The sequence below is a fragment of the Hydra vulgaris genome, chromosome 09 (genome assembly GCF_038396675.1).
Source record: "Hydra vulgaris chromosome 09, alternate assembly HydraT2T_AEP".
Taxonomy (NCBI): domain Eukaryota; kingdom Metazoa; phylum Cnidaria; class Hydrozoa; order Anthoathecata; family Hydridae; genus Hydra; species Hydra vulgaris.
Window position 1 is genome coordinate 47,108,254 of NC_088928.1, and position 14,528 is coordinate 47,122,781.

Below are 14,528 nucleotides of genomic sequence, written 5' to 3' on the forward strand. Positions count from 1 at the left end.
AAAAAAAAAATTATTAAAACTCTCTGCAATAACTTTTCGTTCATTAATTACTGTTCTTTCATCTTCAGTGTATACATATTTTAGTAAAGTATTACCATGATCTTGTTTATTTTTTCCTATCACTTCCTCTATTATATCCCAAGTTTTTTTGTTATTACTAATATTATTTTGTAGTGATTTTGAGAAATAATTTTTTTTAGCTCTCTTTTTCAGGTTTTCAAACAGGTTTTTGTAAATTTTATATTTTTTTTCGTTTTGATAAGTTTTATTTTTTAAGAATTTTTCATACAGTCTTTGTTTTTCTTTGAAGATTTAATATGCCCTTTTGTAATCCAGGGACTTTGCAGGTTTTTAAGCTTAGTTTTTATTTCCTTCATCGGAAACGCTTTGTTGTAAGCATTAATGAACTCATTGTAAATAAAATAATAAGCTATATTAGCATCTTTGCAATTATTGAGTTGTTTTCAGTTTACTTTGAGTAAATAATTTCTAAACGCCTCAATATTAATTTCATTAATCTGCCTTTTTACTTCCCTTAGTACTTTGCTTTTTTTTCCTTTTTTAGAAAAATCCGCAATGAAAAAGATTGGAAAGTGGTCGCTTATATCGCTTTTTATGATTCCGCTTTGAATGTCGCATGTTGTAAAGTTGTAAGTAAAAATATTATCAATGAGAGATTCGGTTTGAAGAGTTACGCAAGTAGGTTTGTTAATTAAGGGAATAATGTTGTACTGAAAAAGAGTGTTTGAGAAACGTTTTACATCGCTATCAGTTTTAACATTAAGAAGATTTAGGTTATAGTCTCCCGTGATGTAAATTTGTTTGTGTTTTACTTTTTTTAAGTAGCATTTTAAGTGTTTTAAAAAAGATTTCTTATTTCCGCATGTCGGTCTATACAAAGCAGTTACTAAAATGTTTTTTTTTATTATTGTGGTTTAATAATTCGATATTAAACCACACTAATAAAATTAGAAATTCAAAGTCCGCGTTTTGAATACTTAAAATTTCTATTTTATTTCTTTAATTTCTGCACATTACCAGGCTTGTTTTCTGTTCCAAAAAAGTGAACAAAAACAACAGAAGATTTTGCACAAACTTTTATAACCAGATTTGTTCCATGAGATCCAAAATAATTATTTGTTGCCATGGAAGAACACTGCTTCAAATGTGTTACAACTCCTTTGTTTATTCCTTGCATACTGCTTGCACCATCAAAAGACATACCTATACACTTTTAAATATCTGCATTAACTGATTTGATTTCATTTTTGATTTTTTCATTTTTTTCTTCACCAGTAGTTGTTCCAAATTCAACCATTGAAATCAGATGTTCCTTTACAACGGCCTCTTCTGCAGCAAGCGTAACATAACGTAATACAATAGAAGTTTGCTCGTAGAGTGTAATATCATTGTTGCCATCAGCTGATGGTGAAAAGAATACTGAGTTATTTACCTCTTTTGATTTACCCTTCTTGACTATCTGTGTTATAGTATGAATTAGCTTGTTTTTTTTATATTAGAAAGAGACGTAATTCTTGCACCCCTTCCAGCTGATTGTTTTTGAGTTCTGCGAACATTTGAAAGTTTTTCATTCAGCACCTCATCATACTGACTGAGTAAATTTAATAACTTAAGAAATTTAACCGCGCCACATTGAAAGATTTCACTTTTTTCAGAGTCATTGTAAAAGTTGGCTTCCTTATTTCCACGTAAAGAAATACTCTCTGCGATCAAATACCGAATAGCATCAATAACTCGTATTAGGAATTGATGTAGTTTCTCCGCTTCTTTACGTTTCTTGTTCAGATGTCTCGGTTTCAATATTTAATATTTTATCAATTGTGGAGTCTGATAATGCATGGACCATAGCTTCAGCAGCATTTCGATGATTTTTCTGGGTGCAATGCTTTGTTATGATGTGACGTAATTTTGACCAATTATCAAACCCATCACGTAAATAATTTCTGTCCTCTCTTGATTTAAAGCATAAACAAGCAATAGTAGAGAGTAAGTTAGCCATGCACAACTTCGATTTCATTAATTTTCTGCACAACTTCGATTTCATTAATTTTAACTGATTCAGTGTGATACTTAGATAACCTTGAATGTTTTGTTGGCTGATTTGGGCCTAATACATTAAATTGCTTTTTATCAATCGCCTTTGCGTTTTTCAGCTCTAGAAATTTTGCTGGGTCATTTACAATGTTGTCTGGTTACTTCTAAATAATCTTTATTGGTAGAGCCGCTGAATAATCTTTATTGGTCCGCCGCTAAATAATTTTTATTGGTCCGCCGCTGCAGTTACAGGCACTTGAGCCGCTAAATAATCTTTCAGCCGTTGTTGAGCCGCTAAATAATCTTTATTGGTCCGCCGCTCCAGTTACAGGCACTTCATAGTAACCCTTTTCTACAGGCACTCTTTTAGTTTCAGTAATTTTTCGGTTTCAGAATGTGTCTGAATATTGTTGTTCTGCTCCTTTATCTGCTGCAATTATGACATCTTGATTATTGTCTGTTTCTTGTACAAAAGATTGGTCACTAATCTCTGTTATTGGCTCTGTTTCAATAATGCTTACTTGTGTTATTCACAATGGATGTTGATGTTAGTTCTATATTCTCTGTTGCTGTAAATGATGTCCCAGCTTTTCTCTGTATTTGTGGCACCTGCGCTGACGCGAGACCTGCCGTTAACTTTAATTGTTTTGGATCATTACTAGCTGCTTTTAATTCATGTCGTTTTTGAGTATTTTTTTCAGCACCAGATTTGTATTTCAATGTTGATTCTTTCTTTTTTTGTTCCTTCATTTCACCTGAAATATAAATAAATATAAAATTAAAACTAGTCTTATGATAGACACCACGGCATTGGTTTCTTTCGTTTGAGTTATAACTACTATCGGTCCATGGAATTTATACATAGTTGTACTATTTATAAATTCCATGGATCAATAGGGAGTGGACTCGAGCATATTGAGTAGTAGTGAATGAAAGTAATAACAAAAACTCATTAAACACACAATATTATTTATCAAACATATATTAACCATATTTATCAATGTAAAGCAAATGAATTCATGGATTTTATGTATTTATTGTTTTGAACTTTTCAATAACAATTTTTTCTTTTTTTCTATTGATGGGATGGGTAATTTCAGATAAAGAGGAGACATTGTTTAATCGTTCGTCACTAAAATGGTTGTTTTCGGTATTCTTTTAGTTTAGTGATCTGCCTCTACCTTCTTTTGTATCAGCCGCCATTGCCTTAACCTATCGTTCTCTTCTTTTATTAGCCTAGATGTTTGTTGTTCAGCTGATTCATTTGCTCTAGCTCGAAATTTCCGTTCTCTTTCTCGAGCAAGACAATCAATCATATTCAGTTTCCAGATTTCTTTTTTATATTTAGCTTTCTTCTTTATATTTCTACGTTCATAAGATATTTTATTTATTTATTTACTTTAGAAACATTAATTATTATTTTTAATTACTATTTATAAGTAAATTATTAAAACGTTACTTACTTTTTTACAGTATAAAATCTATCAATTTCAGGTCAACAACGTTTTTTGTTTTTATATTATTCACCATCGATTTTATTTATTTACGCTAAACAAAGTTTGTTGTTTTTTGCTTGTTTAAATTACTTTTCTTAACGATTTCTTTTATTTATACGCTAAACTATAGTTTAGCGTATTTCTTTTATTATTACCGCTGACCTAGTATTTGTTTTGAGCGGACACCAAACAAACAAACAAACCGACGTGAAAGCAAATTAAATTAAATGTTGTAAAAAAATGCCCAGATAGAAACTTAGAGAACTGAAATAAATTTTTTCTGTTTGAGGATTGGAGGCCCAGTTTCCTGAGCCAGATTAAGGGCCCAGTACAAGTCCTAGTACTCTCGTACTGGGCCACCACGTCCCTGATACAAATACATTCAATATATTTATTAGAAAACTTTTCTAAAAATATTGTAAATAATCAAATAAAAAAGTAGTTTATCTGAAGAAAAAAAAAAGCGAATTTTTTTTGTTGGTCAAATTACCCCCCTAGGACAATTACCTGGCCACTGTATATATATATATATATATATATATATATATATATATATATATATATATATATATATATATATATATATATATATATATATTAGGGGTGTTCAAAAAAATAAAATTTCGAAAATGCGAATACACAACAAGCTAATTTTGGGGCAAATATAAAAAAAATACGATTACAAAAAAGAAAAAATCAAAAATATTAAGATTTACCTTGTGCTCAAGCGTCAAACCCCCCTAAAAATGCCCCAAATAGTACCCTAGTAGCAAGGCTTTGAGCACGAGGTAAATCTTAATATTTTTAATTTTTTTTTTAATGTGCTCATAATAATCTATACTTTTTTTTTAAATTGATGTGTATCCGTGATTTTTCTTAATAGTTCTTAAAATTGAAAACGATTTTATGCAAAAAAACGAAAATATGCGCATTTAACAAAAGAATGCGCAGTAATTCGTAGTTATTTTATTTGTTTATAATCACATCGTTTTTGATTTATTAATTATTAATGTTTCTTTTCTTATTTGATTTGTGTACTTTGTTTGCATTTTTCTTTTGTTCTCACTTAATAAACAATTTTATTACCTGTCTAAAAGTTGTAAAAAAAAACAACTGACAATTGTAAACTAACATTAATGTACATTGCGAAATTCTACAGTAAACATTTTAGTTTCATCTCCTATTTGGGAGTTAGTGAATGTCATTTCTTTTAATATAATTTTTAAAAAATTATAATGGACAATTTAATAGAAAACAAAGGAGAGTCATAAAAAATGAAAGTTTCAAGTGCAAATAAAAGTAAGAAACTATTAAAAAGTTGCAATGAAAAGCGAAATACCAGCAATACCAAGAAACGAATTTGTTTTGAGCTTTTTTTAATTTTAAATTTTTAGTTTATGATATAAGATTATAGTTTATAATGTGAAATTTTATGACTATAAGATTTCACGTTGTACAAGAGCGAACTCAACCTGAATATTTTTGTTGCTAACTTTACTTGATCAACTGCCAACTGGATAAGATATTTTACAACACATAGCTTTTAATAAGTCGACGCTTTCTAAAAACATCAAAAAAGTCAATGATAATTGCATGCTCGGTAAAAAAAGACAGAAAATACGAGAGATGTGTTGAACTGCATTGTAGGTGTATTCTAAGCAAAATCAAGGGTCCCTGGCTTAAAGCTGGTTCCCTCATCAATCAGATAATAACTTGATACAAAAGCTGAATAACTTGAACAAAAAATATTTGAATTTGAAAAAAAACATGCACAGGAGGTCGCCTTTAGAATTAAAAAAGCAACAAGACTTTAGAAAGGAGCTGGGAAAAATCTTTTGGGCAGGAATAGCTGACTTACAAAACTGGATAAAGAAGGACAAGAATAGATCAGACCTAAGTAGGAAAGAGGACCTAGATTTTTTATACGATCAAGAACACAACAGAAAGTTATTTCCAGGACCTGAAGACAAAAAATATAGCAAGAAGGTATTATATATTATAATATAAATCCATATTATAAACCTTTTTCCTGATTTTAAAAACTCTCCTCTCACTGCTCACTCTTCTCCAATTTTTCATTGGTTTTTATTTTGGGTAAATTAATTTTTATTTTATAATGTATGCTGTTTAGATTTCGGAGAATACAAGAAAGAGAAATCCATCTATAAAAAATGCTGCAAAATCAGTAAAAATAAGTTCAGAGTTAGAATTTGGTACGGACACCAGCGAAGATTCATCCTTTGATTCCGATTTTGAACCAGGATATTGGCGTGCTACTCAAGAAGTCTTATAAAAGCTGAGATCCCAAAAGACATTATTTCTGGTAATGTTGCTCTAATTGCCACAATTACTGATATTTCTCCAAACGTTTTGACAAAAGTTACGGCTGCAATCCTTGTTAGTTTTGGGGTTGATCTTACAAATGTAAATTGCAGTAGGTCAACAGTATCTAGAAAGATGTAACAAACAGCTCATGATATGGCAGTTATTGCTAAAGAAGATGTCGAACTTAGCATCCAAGCTTCTCCCTACCCATGCATTATATATTTTGACGGAATGACACTTTTTGAAATTAATAATGGAAAAAAATTAAAGCATGATAGACTTGCTGTTCTGGCAACTATTGATAATGAGTCCCATCTTCTTGGAGTTACACCATTACCCTCTTCATCTGGAGAAGATCAGTACAATGGTGTAATGAAAGTCCTAAAAGACTACAATCTTGAATCAAAGATTGGATTACTTTGTTTTGATACCACATCAAGCAATACAGGAATACATAAAGGATCTCTAATAAGAATATCTACTGTGTTAAATAAATATCTAATTCTTTTAGCTTGCAGACATCATGTTTCTGAGTTGAGAATCACACACTTTTGTGAGGCTATAACAAATAAAAAAACTGCGGCCCCCGATAACCCTTTGTTTAAACATTTCAAAAACTTGTTTGAGCAGCCTAATTTTGAGTATAACCCATCTTTGTTAGTAAAATTTGGTTGGGAAGAAATTAAAGGAACTGTTGTTGAAAAAGCTGCTACAGAATCTCTTGAGTATTGTAGATCTTGCTTATTGAGAAATAATATTGTAAGGGAAAATAGAAAAGAACTTGCAGAGCTAGTGGTCAGCTATCTTTCTCCTTCTATCATTAAAATTCGAAAAACTAGAGCGGTTCATCATGCAAGATTTCTTGGAAAATCTATATATTATTTAAAAATGCAAATTCTTTCAACTCAAATTGATTTTATTCAAAAAAGTAGAGAATATATTAAGGTAATAACTGAATTTATAGTTTGTTTTTATGCAAAGTGGTACCTGCAATCAAATGATATAATCAAAGCTCCTTTTATGGATGCCATTCATCAAATGCATTAGTATAAAGCAGTATGTTCAGAACCATTTGCTGTTGATGCTGTGTTGAATTCTTTATTTAAACATACATGGTATCTTGACTCAACTCTGATTCCTTTAGCCTTGCTGGATGATGGTGTTGCACTCGAAGAAAAGAAAAAAATTGCTGGTGCAATATTATCATTTCCGAAACCTAAGTCATGTTACTTTAAAACTGAAAATAAGCAAAAAAAAGGTATAGAAAAATTGTTGAAAATTGAACTTAACATTCATCAGCAAAATCCTAGCTAAGCTTTTTTTTTTTTTTTTTTTTTTTTTTTCTTTTATCTTTACAATGTTGTGATTCTATCTATATAACTGATACAAATTTACAATTTTTATAAAATATATGATGGTAAGAGAAAAAATAAAATCTCACAACTTTATAGAATACAAAAAATGTAACTGCAGAGTATCATTATTATTAAAAGCTTCTTTGGTTAATGAGTTCTCCTGGTTAATGTTTGATATGATCGGAATAAAAGATCAACGAATTGATGATTGGCTAACCTTGCCACCCAGTATTGGCAATCAACATATAAACTATTTTTAAATTTTGCAAAAAGTATTGTTTGTGTAAACGACCACGTTGAAAGGGCAATTGGAATGATGCAACAATTTGTTCACCGCTACAGAGACGAGGAAGAAAAACAAAATAGGCTTATTGCTGTGGAAAAAGTTCGCTCAATTTTTGAGGCATCAGGCAGGGAATTTTTATTAACCAAGAAACAAAATAACAAAGTTATAAGCAAAAAAATAATCGCAAAGGGACTACTTAGCTTACGCTTCAAAATTTAAAAGATAGCTTGAACTTTAGTATTTATATTAAAAAAATACTTTTTAAAGATACAAGTTGCACGTAATTTAAGTTTGTATCATTCTATCAACCTATAAAAAAATGTTTTTATAAAAAGCTAAATATAAATAAAATAAAAACCAAACAATGTGAATATAAACAAATAAAATAACTACGAATTATTGCGCATTCTTTTGTTAAATGCGCAATAATTCGTTGTTAAAAGTATAGATTATTATGAGCACATTAAAAAAAAAAAAAAAATTAAAAATATTAAGATTTACCTTGTGCTCAAAGCCTTGCTACGAGGGTACTATTTGGGGCATTTTTAGGGGGGTTTTGACACTTGAGCACAAGGTAAATCTCAATATTTTTGATTTTTTTTTTTTGTAATCGTATTTTTTTTTATATTTGCCCCAAATTTAGCTTGTTGTGTATTCGCGTTTTCAAAATTTTATTTTTTTTGAACACCCCGAATATATATATATATATATATATATATATATATATATATATATATATATATATATATATATATATATATATATATATATATATATATATATATATTCTGAAATAAAAATTTACATTTCATGGTTGTTTACTAATAGTACTAATCTAAGGTAAACACCAATTAAATAATAATAGCAATCATATAATAATAACAATAATATTAACAAGTATCACATATAAATATTAAACAACTTTGATAAGTAATAATGACGGTAATAAAAATGTAAACAAAATGTAAGTAATATTAACATCACATATAATAATACTCATAACAAAGTAATAATAATCTATTATAGGCCTAACAATTTGATTTTGAGTATTTTTCTATCAAATAATCAACTGTTTTAGAGACAGGAAAGATTCAGAGACGACGACGCACTTCGAAACCCGTGTCGTCGGCCCGAGATTTATCAATATATATATATATTTTTTTTTTTTCTTGTGGTTGAGATTTTTTACTTTAGTATAGTTGATACTTTTTACTTTAGTATAGTCCTTAAAGACACATTTTTGTTTAAGTTTTTTTTTTATGATTATTTTGAGTTTTTTTGAGTTCCATTAAAAAAGCTGATCTTAGGAAACTGGTTTTCTTAGATGAGATGATTGTATGTGTTCAAAATAACGCAATTTTTGATATAAAGATTTTTTTTAATAAACAATTTATTTATATTTTTTAAGAGGAAAGACTAAATTATGATAACCTGCAAAAATAAATATAAATATTATAATATTTCGGCTGCAAAAAACAATGCACTGTGAACATGCTCAACTTATGCAACCTTTCCCAAACTACTTGTCATAATTGTAGTCAAAAAAAAAGAAAAGTTTGTATTCAAAGTTACCAAGTTAATCCAGGTATAACCTAGTAGTTTTAAGGAATAAAGTTTTAATTTTGAATATTACCAATAATTTAACTAAAATTCATAATTAAAAATCAAACTTAAAAAATATTTATATTAATTAATAAAAAAAATTGCCCAATCTAGTAAGCCCGGCTAGCTCAGTCGGTAGAGCATGAGACTCTTAATCTCAGGGTCGTGGGTTCGAGCCCCACGTTGGGCGATTTTCTTTATTACTTAAATTGCTAATCTTTAATTACTTAAACAGATTCTAAACTGTATTACCCAGATTCTTAGTAATTTTAAATATTGATAAAAAATAGTAATAAACATAACAAAAGCCATTGTTATATGTCCTAAGTGTCCTTAAGAACTTAGCCATTGTTATATGTACTATGTGTCCTTAAGAACTTATCATGTTTACATTTTACGCTTACACTGTTAAATAAAGCTACGTCGTATAACAGTCATTTTATGATTGATTATGATAGAGAATTTTATGCTGATTAAGAATTATATAAAAACATAGACTTAAAAATTTGAGAAAAGTACTCTAATTTAGTGTTGTTAGAAAAGCTTAAAAAAATGCTAATATTCGCCATCTTTTACAAAAAGTGTTTTTATCAATGACGTAATTAAATAACTAGATGTCTAACTTCGGGATTTTTATAAAATTAAAGCGAAACCGATTTATTTGTTTACTATTTTAATCAGCCATTATTGTATCGGACAGAAAACAGTAAATATCATATAATGTAGAGAGTAAATCCTTGACATTATTTCTTTTGCCTTGCTAAAGTATATATTTAATTCAATTATTTTCATCACAAAATGGTAAATTCTTGTGCTGCAAATGGATGTTCTAATAGATATATAAAAGGCGGCACGAAATCCTTTCATAAATTTCCTTTTCAAAATTCTAAATTATGTAATAATGGATTGTTGCTTTGAAGCGTGAAAATTTTCTTCCATCCAAACACACCTGTATTTGCAGCGAACATTTTTCAGAATCAGACTACAATTATTGTATCCCAGACAAAAAAAATCCAAGTCTTGATCATCATCAAAAGCCTATTTTAAAATGTAATGCTGTGCCATCAGTTTTTATATTTTCTACAAATATTCGAAAGACAAAAAGGAAACTCCCATCAATACGAACATAAGTAAATTCATAATCTAAATTTGATCCTTTATCGAAAAAAACAAAGTTTGATGTTTACCTTGCTATTGACAAACCCAGCAAAGAAATTAATTCAACACATAATGATCAGCCAGAAAGCACTATTAAAAAAAATGATCAGTCAATCTCCAACACAATCTATAAGATCTTTATCACCAGCAAAAGAAAAATTAAAAAAAAAGTGAAGGCTTTACAACAAAAATGATGAAGAAAAGAAAAGAAAAATCTGTTCTTTACAAGACATGGTTCCCTTTTAAAATCTAAAAATTATTTGACTACTGATGCTGCCACTGTTTTAAGTGAAAATTTTTCTGGACTCACATATGAAATCATTAAGAACCACTTTTCCAATCAAAATATTAAACCAAAAGGTCACAGATACAACGATGAAGTGAAAAAATTCGCTTTAACTCTTAATTTTTATTCTCCACGTGCGTATAACTTTCTTCGGCCAATGTTATGTCTTCCTGCTGCCAGTTCAATATCACATTGGACATCATCTGTAAGTTGTGATCCTGGTTTATTCCTTGATGTTTTTTCATATCTTGGTCTTAAACAGAAAACAGATATTAATTTTAAGCATTGTGCTCTTATTATTGATGCTATGGCAATCAAAAACAGTATAACTTATGACAAAAGTTCAGGTCACTATATTGGCTTTTGTGATTTTGGTAAAAATATTTCTGTATGTGAACCTGATACTCCAGCTACAGAGGCATTAATTTTCATGTTATTTGGTTTGCGAGGACATTGGAAAACACCCATTGGTTATGTTTTATCAAATAAAGTTAAAGCAAGTGATTTAACATGTTTTATTAAAAATATTTTAGATGTGGCTTTGACATATGAACTTTGTATCAAAAGTATTACATTTGATTGTACTAGTACAAATTTAAATTCCGCTGTCCCATTTGGATGTAAGTTTGGCAAAGTCATAGACGATATAGTTAGTACTTTTTCATATAACAACCAACTGCTCCACATTTTCCTAGACCCATGCCATATGCTTAAATTAGCTAGAAATTCTCTAAATGATTTGGGTGTTTTTATTGATGATGAGGGCCACTATATTAAATGGAGTTATATAAAAGCTTTGTTTGAGTTACAAGAGCTTGAAGGTTTGAAATTCGCAAACAAACTTTCAAGAAAACATATTGAATTTCATCGCCACAAAATAAATGTCAAAATAGCTGGCCAAACCCTTAGCAGCTCTGTTGCTGATGCAATTTTTTATTTTTTTTTATTTTTTATTTATTTATTTATTTAGCAACTTAATGCTAGTTAAGTAACTTTTACAAAATAAATGTTCGCTATTACAAAATAAATGTTCACTATATAAGTTCATTATTCTTTAGTGTTTGAAGCAGTTTTTTTTTGAATTTTTTATATTCCAGCTGAACAAATTCACAAGCTATTTCCTGGTATAGTTTCAAACCAAACACAAATAATCACTTCTGCCCTGCTCTATTATATTGGCTACTTTTATGAAAATAACTAGCTTGTTTAGTGTAATGTTGATGCAACTCACTATTTTTTGAATAGAACTGTTTAAATATATTATTTTCATTTGATGTAACATTGTGAATGAAACAGAGTGATTTAAAAATTATTCTATTTTTTATACTTATCCAACCAACCAGTCAACATTTCTGTTTTGTGAGTTGACCAGTCACATTTTAATATAAATCTCATCGCTTTGTTTTGTAGTTTTTCTAAGATATTCAAGTTATTAGTGTTCATGTCAAGAAAAATAGAAGCACAGTATTCATAGTGGGGAGCAATTATAGTTTGAAAAATTGAATTTTTAATGGTATCACAGCATCCATCTTTCTTAGGAGCAAATAGTACAATCCGTTTTATAAGAGTTATTGATAAATTATTTGACAATTCCAGAAATCCAAATGGTAAACACTTTAAGAAACCTCTATATCTTAATAATCAGCTTTATTAAAAAGATTTTTTAAACAATACGATTACTTATCTGAGCAAGTTGACTGATATTATTAGCATTCCATTGCTTTTACATCGAAGAAATTCATTTGTTTTAGGTTTAATTGTAGATGCTAAAAGCACTCTAAAATTATCCACCTCTGGATAATTTTAGAGTGCTTTTAGATCTGTTAACGTTTCATGAGAAACCATTTAAGTATGTTCTAACTTACAAATATTCCCAAGATCATCTTGAACTACTATTTGCTTGGATTCGTGGAAAAAATGGTTACAACAATCCTGATGTAGTGCAGTTAAAGTCATCGTTAAAACGGATTCTTCTGCGAAACTCCATAGTTGGATGGAGTCATGCTAACGGCCTGATGTTTGAGCCATATTCTAATGGCTCTATTTTTTTTCTTAGTTGGAAAAAAAGATTGTTCTGTTGATAATTTTGACCAAGAGGATATTGACTTTGAAGAAGTTTATTGAATATTGGGATATATCTCTGGTTTTATAGTCAGAAAGTTAATAAATACTATTTCATGTAATGTTTGTGCTCAATCATTAACTGATATTTTATCATACAAACATTCCTGTGCGAAATCTCATTCTTCATTAAATAATGTGAAAGATCGTGGTGGTTTTTTTTGCCATCAAGGGATGTTGTTTCTGTTGTCGAGTCGTGTGAGAAAGTATTTAACTTCTTTATTAGTGGTAAAGATTTTAAAAATCTAAAAATTACCTCAGATAAAAATATAGAGCATAAGATGATCCATTGTGTTAACAAATTAATTATTAAAAAAAAAGTCTTTAAAGGACTAGATAGTCACGACTTAGAATTGTGGACTGAAAATGAAGATTTGCATTCCAGCCAGCTTGTTAGAAAGATATGTGAATATTACTTTAGAATTCGAATGTTCAGATATGCCCAGGATTATACCACTAAAGTTCTAAGAAAGTCGTCAATTGGTTTAAGACAACAAACTAAGAAATTAATATTGTTCAAGGGTTTATGAATATTTCATTTTATTGTATAAAACTTTTATTAAAATAATAAAATATATATTACGATGTTTTAGTTTGATGTTCTAAATGCAAATATGTTCTTAAATATATATTTTTGTGGCTATAAAAATAACAGTTTGTTTTAGTTTGTTATAACAAACTAAAACATGCTAACAATATCATGTCCAATCCTTGACCAAAAATTATGTATGTATTGACTGTATGTTCACTAAATTGATCGTCTGTGATTCTAATCATCTTTAATTCCAAGAATAAGGACGTTAAAATTGCCAATATCTTTTTACATGAATGTGATTGCTAAAAGACTTATTCCACGTCAAAACAACTAATTTTTTTTTTAAATGCAACCCTATGTCCTTGGAATTTTTTCTTATTTTTACCATCCCAGACGGCACATCTGGTTTTAATCTCGGAATTAAAACCCGTATAAACACGTGTTTGTTACGATCCAGGCGTAAACCAAAAACACGTGCATTTCACGGGAAGTTTAACTGGAGTTTTACACGTGTTTTCTAAGGTTTCAAACACGAGTTTTTTTATGTTTTAAACACGTGTTTTTGAGGTTTTAAACTCGTGTTTTAAGAGGTTTTAAATTCGTGTTTTTTATAGTTTAAAACGGACTTAAGGCATTAAATAAAGTTTCCAAACGGAAACTTTATTTAATGCCTTAAGTTAGTTCAGGCATAAGTTTTCCAAACTTATGCCTGAACTAACTGCTGCTCGATGTACTTAAGGACGGCGTTTTATTATTTCTTGTAGATTTAAAATTATTACTCGCTATCGCAATAGAACAATAGAAACTATTCGAGTAATTCGGTACATATCTGGTACGCATTTTGTATCATTCTAAAGCAACGATTGCCGATACGATTTTTGATATAAAAAAAAAGAGGTGAACTTATTTTTGTGAACTATTTAACAAAAGAAGGATTTTAAAATGGGATTTCCAAATAATTTCGAATCTTTTTTTTATATTTAGTGCTTTCTTCTTTATTTCGAAAATATTTTCCGAAACGTTTTTTGTAATTACTTTTAAATCTCTACGATATTTTTATGAGACCCAAGTTTCGATATTAAAAAAAGTTTTTTGTTTATAAAATTTGGTAAATTAAGTATTAGGGGCTTAAATTTAAATTTAAGAACTTGACCTGACTGAAAAATAAGGACTGCAGATTTGAAGAATAAATAGTTTAAAAAGCAGATAAAGAAGAACAAAAAAACCTCTGAGGACCGTTTAGTTCAGCATAAATCAATTTTAGACATTTCATACTTTAACTAAGGATAAAAGACAAATAACAAGAAAG

General features: G+C 29.1%; 1 non-coding gene across 1 annotated transcript; it reads left to right on the forward strand.

The window, feature by feature from the left end:
* The first annotated feature begins 9,236 nt into the window (after window positions 1–9,236).
* trnak-cuu (transfer RNA lysine (anticodon CUU)) lies at window positions 9,237–9,309 on the forward strand. The gene has a single exon. It is a non-coding gene; the product is annotated as a tRNA-Lys (tRNA).
* The last annotated feature ends 5,219 nt before the right edge of the window (window positions 9,310–14,528 follow it).